Source organism: Idiotropiscis lumnitzeri, chromosome 19, assembly GCF_059441095.1.
Source record: "Idiotropiscis lumnitzeri isolate Australia: NSW breed Sydney's pygmy pipehorse chromosome 19, RoL_Ilum_1.0, whole genome shotgun sequence".
Taxonomy (NCBI): domain Eukaryota; kingdom Metazoa; phylum Chordata; class Actinopteri; order Syngnathiformes; family Syngnathidae; genus Idiotropiscis; species Idiotropiscis lumnitzeri.
In genome coordinates this window covers 2,379,702-2,400,107 of record NC_142409.1, presented here as the reverse complement: position 1 = coordinate 2,400,107, position 20,406 = coordinate 2,379,702, and the positions used below count along the sequence as shown (strand labels likewise).

Here is a 20,406-nt window from a genome sequence, read left to right as displayed (position 1 = left end):
GATGAGTATCCTATCTCCTTCAACAGTCGGCTACCTCATCTGCTTCTATGGGAAGTGTGAGTGCATGTGGCTTATGGTTTTCTGCAGTGTAGCAATATCTGTATTGTACTTGGAAAATGGCACCTGTTCATGGGACATTGTGTTGGTGTGGCCGAGTGGTTAAGGCGATGGACTAGAAATCCATTGGGGTCTCCCCTCGCAGGTTCAAATCCTGCGACCAACGTGTACGTTTTAGAAGGGAACTTGATGTTCTAATATCAGAATTTAATAAAACATATCACGTAACATTCCCATTTATATACATGGATCGGTTGCATTTCTGCAAACCCCGTTTTGTCGGACAAGGACCGTGTTTCTTTCACAATTTAACGACATACAAATTTCCGAAAACTGCTTATATTACCAAAGTACCATTCCCATATCCAAAGAGGTCAAACACCTTTCCAATAGCATCATCTTAATTTGATATGTTAAGGTCCAACAAGGGTGGAATTTATCCCCACGTGTGTAGTACACAATGTTCTTATTTCCATAAACCCACCACCTATTCCGATTAGCACGGTAGGACACTTTTCCCATTGTATCAGTCCCATTTTAAATGTCAAGTATCGACAAGTGTGCAGAACACAATGTATTAATAATCCATTGTCTTAACCACTCAGCCAACTTATCTCAAGTTCGAAATTCTTTTCGGTCAAGAAACGTATTAGTGTAAACTACCTTCAATTGCAGCAGGACGGGATTTAAACCTTGTTTTTTTTTTTTTTATATGAAAGACTGATTCAAACTTCTGAAAACCGTGCCTGTTTTTGGAGAAACCGCCACAACTCCAGAGGGACAACCTAGAACACGTTGCTTTACGGAACAAAAGCATCGGAATTTCAAAGACACGAGGAAGATGGAATTCATACTCACAAATGTAGAAAACAAAAGATGAGTATTCTATCTCCTTCATTAGTCGGCAACCTCATCTGGGATCAAAAAGAGTGCTTATATTATCATATAAGCGTCCACATCTTGAAGGACATTACAAACTTGGGGCTGATTGATTTCTGCCCCCTAGCACATCTGCTTGAAGGACATTACAAACCCAGTTTTGCTCGAACAAGACTGTTTTTAGACTTAATTTCTTTTGCAATTAAAAAACTGATTCAATTTTCTGAATGCCACGTGTAATTTGGGAGAAACCTCCACAGATCCAGAGGGACAAGGTAGAACACATTCCCTCTCAGAAGAAAAGCATCGGAATTCCCAAGACACGAGAAAGATGGAATTCATACTCACCAATGTCGAACAACAAGGATGAGTATTCTAGATCCTTCAACAGTCGGCAACCTCATCTGCTTCAATGGGAGGAGTGAGTGCATGTGGCTGATGGGTTTCTGCAGTGTAGCAATATTTGTATTAGACTTGGAAAATGTAACCTTCAAGGGGGACACTTTGTTGGTGTGGCTGAGTGGTTAAGGCGATGGACTTGAAATCCATTGGGGTCTCCCCTCGTAGGTTCAAATCCTGCTGCCAACGTGGGCTATTTAGAGGAGAACCGGGTGTTCTCTCATCTGATAAGACTTTTCAACAGTTGAACAAATCGCATCATGCAAAATGTAAAATCCACATTATTCTACAAGAATGGTTGTATTAGGGTAAACTGTGTTTTGTTGGACGAATACAGTGTTTGGACTATGGATCTTTGGCAATTTGGCAAAATCTGTATTGTACTTGGAAAATCTCACCTAAAACTGGCATACTGTGATGACTGAGTGGTTAAGACGATGGACTAGAAATCCATTGTGGTCGCCCCTTGCATGTTCGAATACTGCCACCAAAGTGTACCTTTCCGCAGGTAACTTTATCTTCTAATATCAGATTAGGGTCTTCAACAATTTATCAAAACATATCATGTAAAATCCCCATTTATCCATATGGAAGGGTCGTAGTTCTGCAAATGCCCTTTTGTCGGACAAGGACTGTGTTTCTTTTTGGCAATTTAACGACATAAATTTCTCAAAACTGCTTATATTACCAAAGTACTATTCCCATATCTAAAGAGGTCAAACACCTTTCCAATATTATCATCATAATTTGATATGTTAAGGTCCAGCGAGGGTGGAATTTATACCCACTTGTGTAGAACACAATGTTCTTATTTCCATAGACCCACCTCCTATTCCGATTAACACGGTAGGACACTTTTCCCATTGTATCAGTCCCATTTTAAATGTCAAGTATCGACAAGTGTGCAGAACACAATGTATTAATAATCCATTGTCTTAACCACTCAGCCAACTTATCTCAAGTTCGAAATTCTTTTCGGTCAAGAAACGTATTAGTGTAAACTACCTTCAATTGCAGCAGGACGGGATTTAAACCTTGTTTTTTTTTTTTTATATGAAAGACTGATTCAAACTTCTGAAAACCGTGCCTGTTTTTGGAGAAACCGCCACAACTCCAGAGGGACAACCTAGAACACGTTGCTTTACGGAACAAAAGCATCGGAATTTCAAAGACACGAGGAAGATGGAATTCATACTCACAAATGTGGAAAACAAAAGATGAGTATTCTATCTCCTTCATTAGTCGGCAACCTCATCTGGGATCAAAAAGAGTGCTTATATTATCAGATAAGCGTCCACATCTTGAAGGACATTACAAACTTGGGGCTGATGGATTTCTGCCCCCTAGCACATCTCCTTGAAGGACATTACAAACCCAGTTTTGCTCGAACAAGACTGTTTTTAGACTTAATTTCTTTTGCAATTAAAAAACTGATTCAATTTTCTGAATGCCACGTGTAATTTGGGAGAAACCTCCACAGATCCAGAGGGACAAGGTAGAACACATTCCCTCTCAGAAGAAAAGCATCGGAATTCCCAAGACACGAGAAAGATGGAATTCATACTCACCAATGTCGAACAACAAGGATGAGTATTCTAGATCCTTCAACAGTCGGCAACCTCATCTGCTTCAATGGGAGGAGTGAGTGCATGTGGCTGATGGGTTTCTGCAGTGTAGCAATATTTGTATTAGACTTGGAAAATGTAACCTGCAACGGGGACACTTTGTTGGTGTGGCCGAGTGGTTAAGGCGATGGACTTGAAATCCATTGGGGTCTCCCCTCGTAGGTTCAAATCCTGCTGCCAACGTGGGCTATTTAGAGGAGAACCGGGTGTTCTCTCATCTGATAAGACTTTTCAACAGTTGAACAAATCGCATCATGCAAAATGTAAAATCCACATTATTCTACAAGAATGGTCGTATTAGGGTAAACTGTGTTTTGTTGGACGAATACAGTGTTTGGACTATGGATCTTTGGCAATTTGGCAAAATCTGTATTGTACTTGGAAAATCTCACCTAAAACTGGCATACTGTGATGACTGAGTGGTTAAGACGATGGACTAGAAATCCATTGTGGTCGCCCCTTGCATGTTCGAATACTGCCACCAAAGTGTACCTTTCCGCAGGTAACTTTATCTTCTAATATCAGATTAGGGTCTTCAACAATTTATCAAAACATATCATGTAAAATCCCCATTTATCCATATGGAAGGGTCGTAGTTCTGCAAATGCCCTTTTGTCGGACAAGGACTGTGTTTCTTTTTGGCAATTTAACGACATAAATTTCTCAAAACTGCTTATATTACCAAAGTACTATTCCCATATCTAAAGAGGTCAAACACCTTTCCAATATTATCATCATAATTTGATATGTTAAGGTCCAGCGAGGGTGGAATTTATACCCACTTGTGTAGAACACAATGTTCTTATTTCCATAGACCCACCTCCTATTCCGATTAACACGGTAAGACACATTTCCCATTATATGAGTCCCATTTTAAATGTCAAGTATCGGCGAGTGTGCAGAACACAATGTATTAGCAATGCATTGCCTTAACCACTCAGCCACCTCATCCCAAGTTGGAACCTTTTGTCGGTCAAGAAACATTGTATTAGTGTAAACTACCTTCAATTATAGCAGGACTGGATTTAAAACGTGGTTCTTTTGTATATGAAAGACTGATTCAAACTTCTTAAAACCGTGCCTGTTTTTGGAGAAACCTCCTCAGCTCCAGAGGGACAATGTAGAACACATTGCTTCACGGAACAAAAGCATCGGAATTTCAAAGACACGAGGAAGATCGAATTCATACTCACAAATGCAGAAAACAAAGGATGAGTATTCTCTCTCCTCCATTAGTCGGCAACGTCATCTGCTTCAATGGAATCAAAGTGAGTGCTTGGGGCTGATGGAATTTTGCCCCCTAGCAAAATATGTATTGTCGTCAGAAAATGTCACCTCTGGAGGGCAACTGTGTTGGTGTGGCCGAGTGGTCAGGGTGATGGACTAAAAATTCACTTGGGTGTCCCCTCGTAGGTTCTTATCCTGCTGCCAAAGTGAGCTTTTCAGAGGAGAATCTAAGGATCTTTTGCAATTTCAAGACTGATTCAAATTTCTGAATGCCACGTGTAATTTCGGAGAAACCTCCTCAGATCCAGAGGGACAAGGTAGAACACATTCCCTCTCAGAACAAAAGCATCGGAATTCCCAAGACACGAGAAAGATGGAATTCATACTCACCAATGTCGAACAACAAGGATGAGTATTCTAGATCCTTCAACAGTCGGCAACCTCATCTGCTTCAATGGGAGGAGTGAGTGCATGTGGCTGATGGGTTTCTGCAGTGTAGCAATATTTGTATTAGACTTGGAAAATGTAACCTGCAACGGGGACACTTTGTTGGTGTGGCCGAGTGGTTAAGGCGATGGACTTGAAATCCATTGGGGTCTCCCCTCGTAGGTTCAAATCCTGCTGCCAACGTGGGCTTTTTAGAGGAGAACCGGGTGTTCTCTCATCTGATAAGACTTTTCAACAGTTGAACAAATCGCATCATGCAAAATGTAAAATCCACATTATTCTACAAGAATGGTTGTATTAGGGTAAACTGTGTTTTGTTGGACGAATACAGTGTTTGGACTATGGATCTTTGGCAATTTGGCAAAATCTGTATTGTACTTGGAAAATCTCACCTACAACAGGCATACTGTGATGACTGAGTGGTTAAGACGATGGACTAGAAATCCATTGTGGTCGCCCCTTGCATGTTCGAATACTGCCACCAAAGTGTATCTTTCCGCAGGTAAAACTTTATCTTCTAATATCAGATTAGGGTCTTCAACAATTTAACAAAACATATCATGTAAAATCCCCATTTATCCATATGGAAGGGTCGTAGTTCTGCAAATGCCCTTTGTCGGACAAGGACTGTGTTTCTTTTTGGCAATTTAACGACATAAATTTCTCAAAACTGCTTATATTACCAAAGTACTATTCCCATATCTAAAGAGGTCAAACACCTTTCCAATATTATCATCATAATTTGATATGTTAAGGTCCATCGAGGGTGGAATTTATACCCACTTGTGTAGAACACAATGTTCTTATTTCCATAGACCCACCTCCTATTCCGATTAACACGGTAAGACACATTTCCCATTATATGAGTCCCATTTTAAATGTCAAGTATCGGCGAGTGGGCAGAACACAATGTATTAGCAATGCATTGCCTTAACCACTCAGCCACCTCATCTCAAGTTGGAACCTTTTGTCGGTCAAGAAACATTGTATTAGTGTAAACTACCTTCAATTGTAGCAGGACTGGATTTAAAACGTGGTTCTTTTGGATATGAAAGACTGATTCAAACTTCTGAAAACCGTGCCTGTTTTTGGAGAAACCTCCTCAGCTCCAGAGGGACAATGTAGAACACATTGCTTCACGGAACAAAAGCATCGGAATTTCAAAGACACGAGGAAGATCGAATTCATACTCACAAATGCAGAAAACAAAGGATGAGTATTCTCTCTCCTCCATTAGTCGGCAACGTCATCTGCTTCAATGGAATCAAAGTGAGTGCTTGGGGCTGATGGAATTTTGCCCCCTAGCAAAATATGTATTGTCGTCAGAAAATGTCACCTCTGGAGGGCAACTGTGTTGGTGTGGCCGAGTGGTCAGGGTGATGGACTAAAAATTCACTGGGGTGTCCCCTCGTAGGTTCTTATCCTGCTGCCAAAGTGAGCTTTTCAGAGGAGAATCTAAGGATCTTTTGCAATTTCAAGACTGATTCAAATTTCTGAATGCCACGTGTAATTTCGGAGAAACCTCCACAGATCCAGAGGGACAAGGTAGAACACATTCCCTCTCAGAACAAAAGCATCGGAATTCCCAAGACACGAGAAAGATGGAATTCATACTCACCAATGTAGAACAACAAGGATGAGTATCCTATCTCCTTCAACAGTCGGCTACCTCATCTGCTTCTATGGGAAGTGTGAGTGCATGTGGCTTATGGTTTTCTGCAGTGTAGCAATATCTGTATTGTACTTGGAAAATGGCACCTGTTCATGGGACATTGTGTTGGTGTGGCCGAGTGGTTAAGGCGATGGACTAGAAATCCATTGGGGTCTCCCCTCGCAGGTTCAAATCCTGCCACCAATGTGTACGTTTTAGAAGGGAACTTGATGTTCTAATATCAGAATTTAATAAAACATATCACGTAACATTCCCATTTATATACATGGATCGGTTGCATTTCTGCAAACCCCGTTTTGTCGGACAAGGACCGTGTTTCTTTCACAATTTAACGACATACAAATTTCAGAAAACTGCTTATATTACCAAAGTACCATTCCCATATCCAAAGAGGTCAAACACCTTTCCAATAGCATCATCTTAATTTGATATGTTAAGGTCCAACAAGGGTGGAATTTATCCCCACGTGTGTAGTACACAATGTTCTTATTTCCATAAACCCACCACCTATTCCGATTAGCACGGTAGGACACTTTTCCCATTGTATCAGTCCCATTTTAAATGTCAAGTATCGACAAGTGTGCAGAACACAATGTATTAATAATCCATTGTCTTAACCACTCAGCCAACTTATCTCAAGTTCGAAATTCTTTTCGGTCAAGAAACGTATTAGTGTAAACTACCTTCAATTGCAGCAGGACGGGATTTAAACCTTGTTTTTTTTTTTTTTATATGAAAGACTGATTCAAACTTCTGAAAACCGTGCCTGTTTTTGGAGAAACCGCCACAACTCCAGAGGGACAACCTAGAACACGTTGCTTTACGGAACAAAAGCATCGGAATTTCAAAGACACGAGGAAGATGGAATTCATACTCACAAATGTGGAAAACAAAAGATGAGTATTCTATCTCCTTCATTAGTCGGCAACCTCATCTGGGATCAAAAAGAGTGCTTATATTATCAGATAAGCGTCCACATCTTGAAGGACATTACAAACTTGGGGCTGATGGATTTCTGCCCCCTAGCACATCTCCTTGAAGGACATTACAAACCCAGTTTTGCTCGAACAAGACTGTTTTTAGACTTAATTTCTTTTGCAATTAAAAAACTGATTCAATTTTCTGAATGCCACGTGTAATTTGGGAGAAACCTCCACAGATCCAGAGGGACAAGGTAGAACACATTCCCTCTCAGAAGAAAAGCATCGGAATTCCCAAGACACGAGAAAGATGGAATTCATACTCACCAATGTCGAACAACAAGGATGAGTATTCTAGATCCTTCAACAGTCGGCAACCTCATCTGCTTCAATGGGAGGAGTGAGTGCATGTGGCTGATGGGTTTCTGCAGTGTAGCAATATTTGTATTAGACTTGGAAAATGTAACCTGCAACGGGGACACTTTGTTGGTGTGGCCGAGTGGTTAAGGCGATGGACTTGAAATCCATTGGGGTCTCCCCTCGTAGGTTCAAATCCTGCTGCCAACGTGGGCTATTTAGAGGAGAACCGGGTGTTCTCTCATCTGATAAGACTTTTCAACAGTTGAACAAATCGCATCATGCAAAATGTAAAATCCACATTATTCTACAAGAATGGTTGTATTAGGGTAAACTGTGTTTTGTTGGACGAATACAGTGTTTGGACTATGGATCTTTGGCAATTTGGCAAAATCTGTATTGTACTTGGAAAATCTCACCTAAAACTGGCATACTGTGATGACTGAGTGGTTAAGACGATGGACTAGAAATCCATTGTGGTCGCCCCTTGCATGTTCGAATACTGCCACCAAAGTGTACCTTTCCGCAGGTAACTTTATCTTCTAATATCAGATTAGGGTCTTCAACAATTTATCAAAACATATCATGTAAAATCCCCATTTATCCATATGGAAGGGTCGTAGTTCTGCAAATGCCCTTTTGTCGGACAAGGACTGTGTTTCTTTTTGGCAATTTAACGACATAAATTTCTCAAAACTGCTTATATTACCAAAGTACTATTCCCATATCTAAAGAGGTCAAACACCTTTCCAATATTATCATCATAATTTGATATGTTAAGGTCCAGCGAGGGTGGAATTTATACCCACTTGTGTAGAACACAATGTTCTTATTTCCATAGACCCACCTCCTATTCCGATTAACACGGTAAGACACATTTCCCATTATATGAGTCCCATTTTAAATGTCAAGTATCGGCGAGTGTGCAGAACACAATGTATTAGCAATGCATTGCCTTAACCACTCAGCCACCTCATCCCAAGTTGGAACCTTTTGTCGGTCAAGAAACATTGTATTAGTGTAAACTACCTTCAATTATAGCAGGACTGGATTTAAAACGTGGTTCTTTTGTATATGAAAGACTGATTCAAACTTCTTAAAACCGTGCCTGTTTTTGGAGAAACCTCCTCAGCTCCAGAGGGACAATGTAGAACACATTGCTTCACGGAACAAAAGCATCGGAATTTCAAAGACACGAGGAAGATCGAATTCATACTCACAAATGCAGAAAACAAAGGATGAGTATTCTCTCTCCTCCATTAGTCGGCAACGTCATCTGCTTCAATGGAATCAAAGTGAGTGCTTGGGGCTGATGGAATTTTGCCCCCTAGCAAAATATGTATTGTCGTCAGAAAATGTCACCTCTGGAGGGCAACTGTGTTGGTGTGGCCGAGTGGTCAGGGTGATGGACTAAAAATTCACTTGGGTGTCCCCTCGTAGGTTCTTATCCTGCTGCCAAAGTGAGCTTTTCAGAGGAGAATCTAAGGATCTTTTGCAATTTCAAGACTGATTCAAATTTCTGAATGCCACGTGTAATTTCGGAGAAACCTCCTCAGATCCAGAGGGACAAGGTAGAACACATTCCCTCTCAGAACAAAAGCATCGGAATTCCCAAGACACGAGAAAGATGGAATTCATACTCACCAATGTCGAACAACAAGGATGAGTATTCTAGATCCTTCAACAGTCGGCAACCTCATCTGCTTCAATGGGAGGAGTGAGTGCATGTGGCTGATGGGTTTCTGCAGTGTAGCAATATTTGTATTAGACTTGGAAAATGTAACCTGCAACAGGGACACTTTGTTGGTGTGGCCGAGTGGTTAAGGCGATGGACTTGAAATCCATTGGGGTCTCCCCTCGTAGGTTCAAATCCTGCTGCCAACGTGGGCTTTTTAGAGGAGAACCGGGTGTTCTCTCATCTGATAAGACTTTTCAACAGTTGAACAAATCGCATCATGCAAAATGTAAAATCCACATTATTCTACAAGAATGGTTGTATTAGGGTAAACTGTGTTTTGTTGGACGAATACAGTGTTTGGACTATGGATCTTTGGCAATTTGGCAAAATCTGTATTGTACTTGGAAAATCTCACCTACAACAGGCATACTGTGATGACTGAGTGGTTAAGACGATGGACTAGAAATCCATTGTGGTCGCCCCTTGCATGTTCGAATACTGCCACCAAAGTGTATCTTTCCGCAGGTAAAACTTTATCTTCTAATATCAGATTAGGGTCTTCAACAATTTAACAAAACATATCATGTAAAATCCCCATTTATCCATATGGAAGGGTCGTAGTTCTGCAAATGCCCTTTGTCGGACAAGGACTGTGTTTCTTTTTGGCAATTTAACGACATAAATTTCTCAAAACTGCTTATATTACCAAAGTACTATTCCCATATCTAAAGAGGTCAAACACCTTTCCAATATTATCATCATAATTTGATATGTTAAGGTCCATCGAGGGTGGAATTTATACCCACTTGTGTAGAACACAATGTTCTTATTTCCATAGACCCACCTCCTATTCCGATTAACACGGTAAGACACATTTCCCATTATATGAGTCCCATTTTAAATGTCAAGTATCGGCGAGTGTGCAGAACACAATGTATTAGCAATGCATTGCCTTAACCACTCAGCCACCTCATCTCAATTTGGAACCTTTTGTCGGTCAAGAAACATTGTATTAGTGTAAACTACCTTCAATTGTAGCAGGACTGGATTTAAAACGTGGTTCTTTTGGATATGAAAGACTGATTCAAACTTCTGAAAACCGTGCCTGTTTTTGGAGAAACCTCCTCAGCTCCAGAGGGACAATGTAGAACACATTGCTTCACGGAACAAAAGCATCGGAATTTCAAAGACACGAGGAAGATCGAATTCATACTCACAAATGCAGAAAACAAAGGATGAGTATTCTCTCTCCTCCATTAGTCGGCAACGTCATCTGCTTCAATGGAATCAAAGTGAGTGCTTGGGGCTGATGGAATTTTGCCCCCTAGCAAAATATGTATTGTCGTCAGAAAATGTCACCTCTGGAGGGCAACTGTGTTGGTGTGGCCGAGTGGTCAGGGTGATGGACTAAAAATTCACTGGGGTGTCCCCTCGTAGGTTCTTATCCTGCTGCCAAAGTGAGCTTTTCAGAGGAGAATCTAAGGATCTTTTGCAATTTCAAGACTGATTCAAATTTCTGAATGCCACGTGTAATTTCGGAGAAACCTCCACAGATCCAGAGGGACAAGGTAGAACACATTCCCTCTCAGAACAAAAGCATCGGAATTCCCAAGACACGAGAAAGATGGAATTCATACTCACCAATGTAGAACAACAAGGATGAGTATCCTATCTCCTTCAACAGTCGGCTACCTCATCTGCTTCTATGGGAAGTGTGAGTGCATGTGGCTTATGGTTTTCTGCAGTGTAGCAATATCTGTATTGTACTTGGAAAATGGCACCTGTTCATGGGACATTGTGTTGGTGTGGCCGAGTGGTTAAGGCGATGGACTAGAAATCCATTGGGGTCTCCCCTCGCAGGTTCAAATCCTGCCACCAATGTGTACGTTTTAGAAGGGAACTTGATGTTCTAATATCAGAATTTAATAAAACATATCACGTAACATTCCCATTTATATACATGGATCCGTTGCATTTCTGCAAACCCCGTTTTGTCGGACAAGGACCGTGTTTCTTTCACAATTTAACGACATACAAATTTCAGAAAACTGCTTATATTACCAAAGTACCATTCCCATATCCAAAGAGGTCAAACACCTTTCCAATAGCATCATCTTAATTTGATATGTTAAGGTCCAACAAGGGTGGAATTTATCCCCACGTGTGTAGTACACAATGTTCTTATTTCCATAAACCCACCACCTATTCCGATTAGCACGGTAGGACACTTTTCCCATTGTATCAGTCCCATTTTAAATGTCAAGTATCGACAAGTGTGCAGAACACAATGTATTAATAATCCATTGTCTTAACCACTCAGCCAACTTATCTCAAATTCGAAATTCTTTTCGGTCAAGAAACGTATTAGTGTAAACTACCTTCAATTGCAGCAGGACGGGATTTAAACCTTGTTTTTTTTTTTTATATGAAAGACTGATTCAAACTTCTGAAAACCGTGCCTGTTTTTGGAGAAACCGCCACAACTCCAGAGGGACAACCTAGAACACGTTGCTTTACGGAACAAAAGCATCGGAATTTCAAAGACACGAGGAAGATGGAATTCATACTCACAAATGTAGAAAACAAAAGATGAGTATTCTATCTCCTTCATTAGTCGGCAACCTCATCTGGGATCAAAAAGAGTGCTTATATTATCAGATAAGCGTCCACATCTTGAAGGACATTGCAAACTTGGGGCTGATGGATTTCTGCCCCCTAGCACATCTCCTTGAAGGACATTACAAACTCAGTTTTGCTCGAACAAGACTGTTTTTAGACTTCATTTCTTTTGCAATTAAAAAACTGATTCAAATTTCTGAATGCCACGTGTAATTTCGGAGAAACCTCCACAGATCCAGAGGGACAAGGTAGAACACATTCCCTCTCGGAACAAAAGCATCGGAATTCCCAAGACACGACGAGAAGGATGGAATTCATACTCACCAATGTCGAACAACAAGGATGAGTATTCTAGATCCTTCAACAGTCGGCAACCTCATCTGCTTCAATGGGAGGAGTGAGTGCATGTGGCTGATGGGTTTCTGCAGTGTAGCAATATTTGTATTGTACTTGGAAAATGTAACCTGCAACGGGGACACTTTGTTGGTGTGGCTGAGTGGTTAAGGCGATGGACTTGAAATCCATTGGGGTCTCCCCTCGTAGGTTCAAATCCTGCTGCCAACGTGGGCTTTTTAGAGGAGAACCGGGTGTTCTCTCATCTGATAAGACTTTTCAACAGTTGAACAAATCGCATCATGCAAAATGTAAAATCCACATTATTCTACAAGAATGGTTGTATTAGGGTAAACTGTGTTTTGTTGGACGAATACAGTGTTTGGACTATGGATCTTTGGCAATTTGGCAAAATCTGTATTGTACTTGGAAAATCTCATCTACAACAGGCATACTGTGATGACTGAGTGGTTAAGACGATGGACTAGAAATCCATTGTGGTCGCCCCTTGCATGTTCGAATACTGCCACCAAAGTGTATCTTTCCGCAGGTAACTTTATCTTCTAATATCAGATTAGGGTCTTCAACAATTTAACAAAACATATCATGTAAAATCCCCATTTATCCATATGGAAGGGTCGTAGTTCTGCAAATGCCCTTTGTCGGACAAGGACTGTGTTTCTTTTTGGCAATTTACCGACATAAATTTCTCAAAACTGCTTATATTACCAAAGTACTATTCCCATATCTAAAGAGGTCAAACAGCTTTCCAATATTATCATCATAATTTGATATGTTAAGGTCCATCGAGGGTGGAATTTATACCCACGTGTGTAGAACACAATGTTCTTATTTCCATAGACCCACCTCCTATTCCGATTAACACGGTAAGACACATTTCCCATTATATGAGTCCCATTTTAAATGTCAAGTATCGGCGAGTGTGCAGAACACAATGTATTAGCAATGCATTGCCTTAACCACTCAGCCACCTCATCTCAAGTTGGAACCTTTTGTCGGTCAAGAAACATTGTATTAGTGTAAACTACCTTCAATTGTAGCAGGACTGGATTTAAAACGTGGTTCTTTTGTATATGAAAGACTGATTCAAACTTCTTAAAACCGTGCCTGTTTTTGGAGAAACCTCCTCAGCTCCTGAGGGACAATGTAGAACACATTGCTTCACGGAACAAAACCATCGGAATTTCAAAGACACGAGGAAGATCGAATTCATACTCACAAATGCAGAAAACAAAGGATGAGTATTCTCTCTCCTCCATTAGTCGGCAACGTCATCTGCTTCAATGGAATCAAAGTGAGTGCTTGGGGCTGATGGAATTTTGCCCCCTAGCAAAATATGTATTGTCATCAGAAAATGTCACCTCTGGAGGACAACTGTGTTGGTGTGGCCGAGTGGTCAGGGTGATGGACTAAAAATTCACTGGGGTGTCCCCTCGTAGGTTCTTATCCTGCTGCCAAAGTGAGCTTTTCAGAGGAGAATCTAAGGATCTTTTGCAATTTCAAGACTGATTCAAATTTCTGAATGCCACGTGTAATTTCGGAGAAACCTCCACAGATCCAGAGGGACAAGGTAGAACACATTCCCTCTCAGAACAAAAGCATCGGAATTCCCAAGACACGAGAAAGATGGAATTCATACTCACCAATGTAGAACAACAAGGATGAGTATTCTATCTCCTTCAACAGTCGGCTACCTCATCTGCTTCTATGGGAAGTGTGAGTGCATGTGGCTTATGGTTTTCTGCAGTGTAGCAATATCTGTATTGTACTTGGAAAATGGCACCTGTGCATGGGACATTGTGTTGGTGTGGCCGAGTGGTTAAGGCGATGGACTAGAAATCCATCGGGGTCTCCCCTCGCAGCTTCAAATCCTCCCACCAACGTGTACGTTTTAGAAGGGAACTTGATGTTCTAATATCAGAATATAATAAAACATATCACGTAACATTCCCATTTATATACATGGATCGGTTGCATTTCTGCAAACCCCGTTTTGTCGGACAAGGACCGTGTTTCTTTCACAATTTAACGACATACAAATTTCCGAAAACTGCTTATATTACCAAAGTACCATTCCCATATCCAAAGAGGTCAAACACCTTTCCAATAGCATCATCTTAATTTGATATGTTAAGGTCCAACAAGGGTGGAATTTATCCCCACGTGTGTAGTACTCAATGTTCTTATTTCCATAAACCCACCACCTATTCCGATTAGCACGGTAGGACACTTTTCCCATTGTATCAGTCCCATTTTAAATGTCAAGCATCGACAAGTGTGCAGAACACAATGTATTAATAATCCATTGTCTTAACCACTCAGCCAACTTATCTCAAGTTCGAAATTCTTTTCGGTCAAGAAACGTATTAGTGTAAACTACCTTCAATTGCAGCAGGACGGGATTTAAACCTTGTTTTTTTTTTATATGAAAGACTGATTCAAACTTCTGAAAACCGTGCCTGTTTTTAGAGAAACCGCCACAACTCCAGAGGGACAACCTAGAACACGTTGCTTTACGGAACAAAAGCATCGGAATTTCAAAGACACGAGGAAGATGGAATTCATACTCACAAATGTAGAAAACAAAAGATGAGTATTCTATCTCCTTCATTAGTCGGCAACCTCATCTGGGATCAAAAAGAGTGCTTATATTATCAGATAAGCGTCCACATCTTGAAGGACATTACAAACTTGGGGCTGATGGATTTCTGCCCCCTAGCACATCTCCTTGAAGGACATTACAAACCCAGTTTTGCTCGAACAAGACTGTTTTTAGACTTAATTTCTTTTGCAATTAAAAAACTGATTCAATTTTCTGAATGCCACGTATAATTTGGGAGAAACCTCCACAGATCTAGAGGGACAAGGTAGAACACATCGCCTCACGGAACAAAAGCATCGGAATTCCCAAGACACGAGAAAGATGGAATTCATACTCACCAATGTCGAACAACAAGAATGAGTATTCTAGATCCTTCAACAGTCGGCAACCTCATCTGCTTCAATGGGAGGAGTGAGTGCATGTGGCTGATGGGTTTCTGCAGTGTAGCAATATTTGTATTAGACTTGGAAAATGTAACCTTCAAGGGGGACACTTTGTTGGTGTGGCTGAGTGGTTAAGGCGATGGACTTGAAATCCATTGGGGTCTCCCCTCGTAGGTTCAAATCCTGCTGCCAACGTGGGCTTTTTAGAGGAGAACCGGGTGTTCTCTCATCTGATAAGACTTTTCAACAGTTGAACAAATCGCATCATGCAAAATATAAAATCCACATTATTCTACAAGAATGGTTGTATTAGGGTAAACTGTGTTTTGTTGGACGAATACAGTGTTTGGACTATGGATCTTTGGCAATTTGGCAAAATCTGTATTGTACTTGGAAAATCTCACCTAAAACTGGCATACTGTGATGACTGAGTGGTTAAGACAATAGACTAGAAATCCATTGTGGTCGCCCCTTGCATGTTCGAATACTGCCACCAAAGTGTATCTTTCCGCAGGTAACTTTATCTTCTAATATCAGATTAGGGTCTTCAACAATTTATCAAAACATATCATGTAAAATCCCCATTTATCCATATGGAAGGGTCGTAGTTCTGCAAATGCCCTTTTGTCGGACAAGGACTGTGTTTCTTTTTGGCAATTTAACGACATAAATTTCTCAAAACTGCTTATATTACCAAAGTACTATTCCCATATCTAAAGAGGTCAAACACATTTCCAATATTATCATCATAATTTGATATGTTAAGGTCCAGCGAGGGTGGAATTTATACCCACTTGTGTAGAACACAATGTTCTTATTTCCATAGACCCACCTCCTATTCCGATTAACACGGTAAGACACATTTCCCATTATATGAGTCCCATTTTAAATGTCAAGTATCGGCGAGTGTGCAGAACACAATGTATTAGCAATGCATTGCCTTAACCACTCAGCCACCTCATCTCAAGTTGGAACCTTTTGTCGGTCAAGAAACATTGTATTAGTGTAAACTACCTTCAATTGTAGCAGGACTGGATTTAAAACGTGGTTCTTTTGGATATGAAAGACTGATTCAAACTTCTGAAAACCGTGCCTGTTTTTGGAGAAACCTCCTCAGCTCCAGAGGGACAATGTAGAACACATTGCTTCACGGAACAAAAGCATCGGAATTTCAAAGACACGAGGAAGATCGAATTCATACTCACAAATGCAGAAAACAAAGGATGAGTATTCTCTCTCCTCCATTAGTCGGCAACGTCATCTGCTTCAATGGAATCAAAGTGAGTGCTTGGGGCTGATGGAATTTTGCCCCCTAGCAAAATATGTATTGTCGTCAGAAAATGTCACCTCTGGAGGGCAACTGTGTTGGTGTGGCCGAGTGGTCAGGGTGATGGACTAAAAATTCACTGGGGTGTCCCCTCGTAGGTTCTTATCCTGCTGCCAAAGTGAGCTTTTCAGAGGAGAATCTAAGGATCTTTTGCAATTTCAAGACTGATTCAAATTTCTGAATGCCACGTGTAATTTCGGAGAAACCTCCACAGATCGAGAGGGACAAGGTAGAACACATTCCCTCTCAGAACAAAAGCATCGGAATTCCCAAGACACGAGAAAGATGGAATTCATACTTACCAATGTAGAACAACAAGGATGAGTATCCTATCTCCTTCAACAGTCGGCTACCTCATCTGCTTCTATGGGAAGTGTGAGTGCATGTGGCTTATGGTTTTCTGCAGTGTAGCAATATCTGTATTGTACTTGGAAAATGGCACCTGTTCATGGGACATTGTGTTGGTGTGGCCGAGTGGTTAAGGCGATGGACTAGAAATCCATTGGGGTCTCCCCTCGCAGGTTCAAATCCTGCGACCAACGTGTACGTTTTAGAAGGGAACTTGATGTTCTAATATCAGAATTTAATAAAACATATCACGTAACATTCCCATTTATATACATGGATCGGTTGCATTTCTGCAAACCCCGTTTTGTCGGACAAGGACCGTGTTTCTTTCACAATTTAACGACATACAAATTTCCGAAAACTGCTTATATTACCAAAGTACCATTCCCATATCCAAAGAGGTCAAACACCTTTCCAATAGCATCATCTTAATTTGATATGTTAAGGTCCAACAAGGGTGGAATTTATCCCCACGTGTGTAGTACACAATGTTCTTATTTCCATAAACCCACCACCTATTCCGATTAGCACGGTAGGACACTTTTCCCATTGTATCAGTCCCATTTTAAATGTCAAGTATCGACAAGTGTGCAGAACACAATGTATTAATAATCCATTGTCTTAACCACTCAGCCAACTTATCTCAAGTTCGAAATTCTTTTCGGTCAAGAAACGTATTAGTGTAAACTACCTTCAATTGCAGCAGGACGGGATTTAAACCTTGTTTTTTTTTTTTTTATATGAAAGACTGATTCAAACTTCTGAAAACCGTGCCTGTTTTTGGAGAAACCGCCACAACTCCAGAGGGACAACCTAGAACACGTTGCTTTACGGAACAAAAGCATCGGAATTTCAAAGACACGAGGAAGATGGAATTCATACTCACAAATGTAGAAAACAAAAGATGAGTATTCTATCTCCTTCATTAGTCGGCAACCTCATCTGGGATCAAAAAGAGTGCTTATATTATCATATAAGCGTCCACATCTTGAAGGACATTACAAACTTGGGGCTGATTGATTTCTGCCCCCTAGCACATCTGCTTGAAGGACATTACAAACCCAGTTTTGCTCGAACAAGACTGTTTTTAGACTTAATTTCTTTTGCAATTAAAAAACTGATTCAATTTTCTGAATGCCACGTGTAATTTGGGAGAAACCTCCACAGATCCAGAGGGACAAGGTAGAACACATTCCCTCTCAGAAGAAAAGCATCGGAATTCCCAAGACACGAGAAAGATGGAATTCATACTCACCAATGTCGAACAACAAGGATGAGTATTCTAGATCCTTCAACAGTCGGCAACCTCATCTGCTTCAATGGGAGGAGTGAGTGCATGTGGCTGATGGGTTTCTGCAGTGTAGCAATATTTGTATTAGACTTGGAAAATGTAACCTTCAAGGGGGACACTTTGTTGGTGTGGCTGAGTGGTTAAGGCGATGGACTTGAAATCCATTGGGGTCTCCCCTCGTAGGTTCAAATCCTGCTGCCAACGTGGGCTATTTAGAGGAGAACCGGGTGTTCTCTCATCTGATAAGACTTTTCAACAGTTGAACAAATCGCATCATGCAAAATGTAAAATCCACATTATTCTACAAGAATGGTTGTATTAGGGTAAACTGTGTTTTGTTGGACGAATACAGTGTTTGGACTATGGATCTTTGGCAATTTGGCAAAATCTGTATTGTACTTGGAAAATCTCACCTAAAACTGGCATACTGTGATGACTGAGTGGTTAAGACGATGGACTAGAAATCCATTGTGGTCGCCCCTTGCATGTTCGAATACTGCCACCAAAGTGTACCTTTCCGCAGGTAACTTTATCTTCTAATATCAGATTAGGGTCTTCAACAATTTATCAAAACATATCATGTAAAATCCCCATTTATCCATATGGAAGGGTCGTAGTTCTGCAAATGCCCTTTTGTCGGACAAGGACTGTGTTTCTTTTTGGCAATTTAACGACATAAATTTCTCAAAACTGCTTATATTACCAAAGTACTATTCCCATATCTAAAGAGGTCAAACACCTTTCCAATATTATCATCATAATTTGATATGTTAAGGTCCAGCGAGGGTGGAATTTATACCCACTTGTGTAGAACACAATGTTCTTATTTCCATAGACCCACCTCCTATTCCGATTAACACGGTAGGACACTTTTCCCATTGTATCAGTCCCATTTTAAATGTCAAGTATCGACAAGTGTGCAGAACACAATGTATTAATAATCCATTGTCTTAACCACTCAGCCAACTTATCTCAAGTTCGAAATTCTTTTCGGTCAAGAAACGTATTAGTGTAAACTACCTTCAATTGCAGCAGGACGGGATTTAAACCTTGTTTTTTTTTTTTTATATGAAAGACTGATTCAAACTTCTGAAAACCGTGCCTGTTTTTGGAGAAACCGCCACAACTCCAGAGGGACAACCTAGAACACGTTGCTTTACGGAACAAAAGCATCGGAATTTCAAAGACACGAGGAAGATGGAATTCATACTCACAAATGTGGAAAACAAAAGATGAGTATTCTATCTCCTTCATTAGTCGGCAACCTCATCTGGGATCAAAAAGAGTGCTTATATTATCAGATAAGCGTCCACATCTTGAAGGACATTACAAACTTGGGGCTGATGGATTTCTGCCCCCTAGCACATCTCCTTGAAGGACATTACAAACCCAGTTTTGCTCGAACAAGACTGTTTTTAGACTTAATTTCTTTTGCAATTAAAAAACTGATTCAATTTTCTGAATGCCACGTGTAATTTGGGAGAAACCTCCACAGATCCAGAGGGACAAGGTAGAACACATTCCCTCTCAGAAGAAAAGCATCGGAATTCCCAAGACACGAGAAAGATGGAATTCATACTCACCAATGTCGAACAACAAGGATGAGTATTCTAGATCCTTCAACAGTCGGCAACCTCATCTGCTTCAATGGGAGGAGTGAGTGCATGTGGCTGATGGGTTTCTGCAGTGTAGCAATATTTGTATTAGACTTGGAAAATGTAACCTGCAACGGGGACACTTTGTTGGTGTGGCCGAGTGGTTAAGGCGATGGACTTGAAATCCATTGGGGTCTCCCCTCGTAGGTTCAAATCCTGCTGCCAACGTGGGCTATTTAGAGGAGAACCGGGTGTTCTCTCATCTGATAAGACTTTTCAACAGTTGAACAAATCGCATCATGCAAAATGTAAAATCCACATTATTCTACAAGAATGGTCGTATTAGGGTAAACTGTGTTTTGTTGGACGAATACAGTGTTTGGACTATGGATCTTTGGCAATTTGGCAAAATCTGTATTGTACTTGGAAAATCTCACCTAAAACTGGCATACTGTGATGACTGAGTGGTTAAGACGATGGACTAGAAATCCATTGTGGTCGCCCCTTGCATGTTCGAATACTGCCACCAAAGTGTACCTTTCCGCAGGTAACTTTATCTTCTAATATCAGATTAGGGTCTTCAACAATTTATCAAAACATATCATGTAAAATCCCCATTTATCCAT

General features: G+C 40.7%; 14 non-coding genes across 14 annotated transcripts; all 14 read left to right on the top strand.

Moving 5' to 3' along the window:
* Window positions 1-141: 141 nt before the first annotated feature.
* trnas-aga (transfer RNA serine (anticodon AGA)) lies at window positions 142-223 on the top strand. The gene has a single exon. It is a non-coding gene; the product is annotated as a tRNA-Ser (tRNA).
* A 1,219-nt stretch (window positions 224-1,442) lies between these two features.
* Window positions 1,443-1,524, top strand: trnas-uga (transfer RNA serine (anticodon UGA)). Its single transcript has one exon. It is a non-coding gene; the product is annotated as a tRNA-Ser (tRNA).
* Window positions 1,525-3,061: 1,537 nt separating this feature from the next.
* trnas-uga (transfer RNA serine (anticodon UGA)) lies at window positions 3,062-3,143 on the top strand. Its single transcript has one exon. It is a non-coding gene; the product is annotated as a tRNA-Ser (tRNA).
* A 1,592-nt stretch (window positions 3,144-4,735) lies between these two features.
* On the top strand, window positions 4,736-4,817 carry trnas-uga (transfer RNA serine (anticodon UGA)). Its single transcript has one exon. It is a non-coding gene; the product is annotated as a tRNA-Ser (tRNA).
* A 1,593-nt stretch (window positions 4,818-6,410) lies between these two features.
* Window positions 6,411-6,492, top strand: trnas-aga (transfer RNA serine (anticodon AGA)). The gene has a single exon. It is a non-coding gene; the product is annotated as a tRNA-Ser (tRNA).
* A 1,219-nt stretch (window positions 6,493-7,711) lies between these two features.
* Window positions 7,712-7,793, top strand: trnas-uga (transfer RNA serine (anticodon UGA)). The gene has a single exon. It is a non-coding gene; the product is annotated as a tRNA-Ser (tRNA).
* A 1,592-nt stretch (window positions 7,794-9,385) lies between these two features.
* Window positions 9,386-9,467, top strand: trnas-uga (transfer RNA serine (anticodon UGA)). The gene has a single exon. It is a non-coding gene; the product is annotated as a tRNA-Ser (tRNA).
* A 1,593-nt stretch (window positions 9,468-11,060) lies between these two features.
* trnas-aga (transfer RNA serine (anticodon AGA)) lies at window positions 11,061-11,142 on the top strand. The gene has a single exon. It is a non-coding gene; the product is annotated as a tRNA-Ser (tRNA).
* Window positions 11,143-12,362: 1,220 nt separating this feature from the next.
* On the top strand, window positions 12,363-12,444 carry trnas-uga (transfer RNA serine (anticodon UGA)). Its single transcript has one exon. It is a non-coding gene; the product is annotated as a tRNA-Ser (tRNA).
* Window positions 12,445-14,035: 1,591 nt separating this feature from the next.
* Window positions 14,036-14,117, top strand: trnas-aga (transfer RNA serine (anticodon AGA)). Its single transcript has one exon. It is a non-coding gene; the product is annotated as a tRNA-Ser (tRNA).
* A 1,215-nt stretch (window positions 14,118-15,332) lies between these two features.
* Window positions 15,333-15,414, top strand: trnas-uga (transfer RNA serine (anticodon UGA)). Its single transcript has one exon. It is a non-coding gene; the product is annotated as a tRNA-Ser (tRNA).
* A 1,592-nt stretch (window positions 15,415-17,006) lies between these two features.
* On the top strand, window positions 17,007-17,088 carry trnas-aga (transfer RNA serine (anticodon AGA)). Its single transcript has one exon. It is a non-coding gene; the product is annotated as a tRNA-Ser (tRNA).
* Window positions 17,089-18,307: 1,219 nt separating this feature from the next.
* Window positions 18,308-18,389, top strand: trnas-uga (transfer RNA serine (anticodon UGA)). Its single transcript has one exon. It is a non-coding gene; the product is annotated as a tRNA-Ser (tRNA).
* A 1,537-nt stretch (window positions 18,390-19,926) lies between these two features.
* trnas-uga (transfer RNA serine (anticodon UGA)) lies at window positions 19,927-20,008 on the top strand. The gene has a single exon. It is a non-coding gene; the product is annotated as a tRNA-Ser (tRNA).
* The last annotated feature ends 398 nt before the right edge of the window (window positions 20,009-20,406 follow it).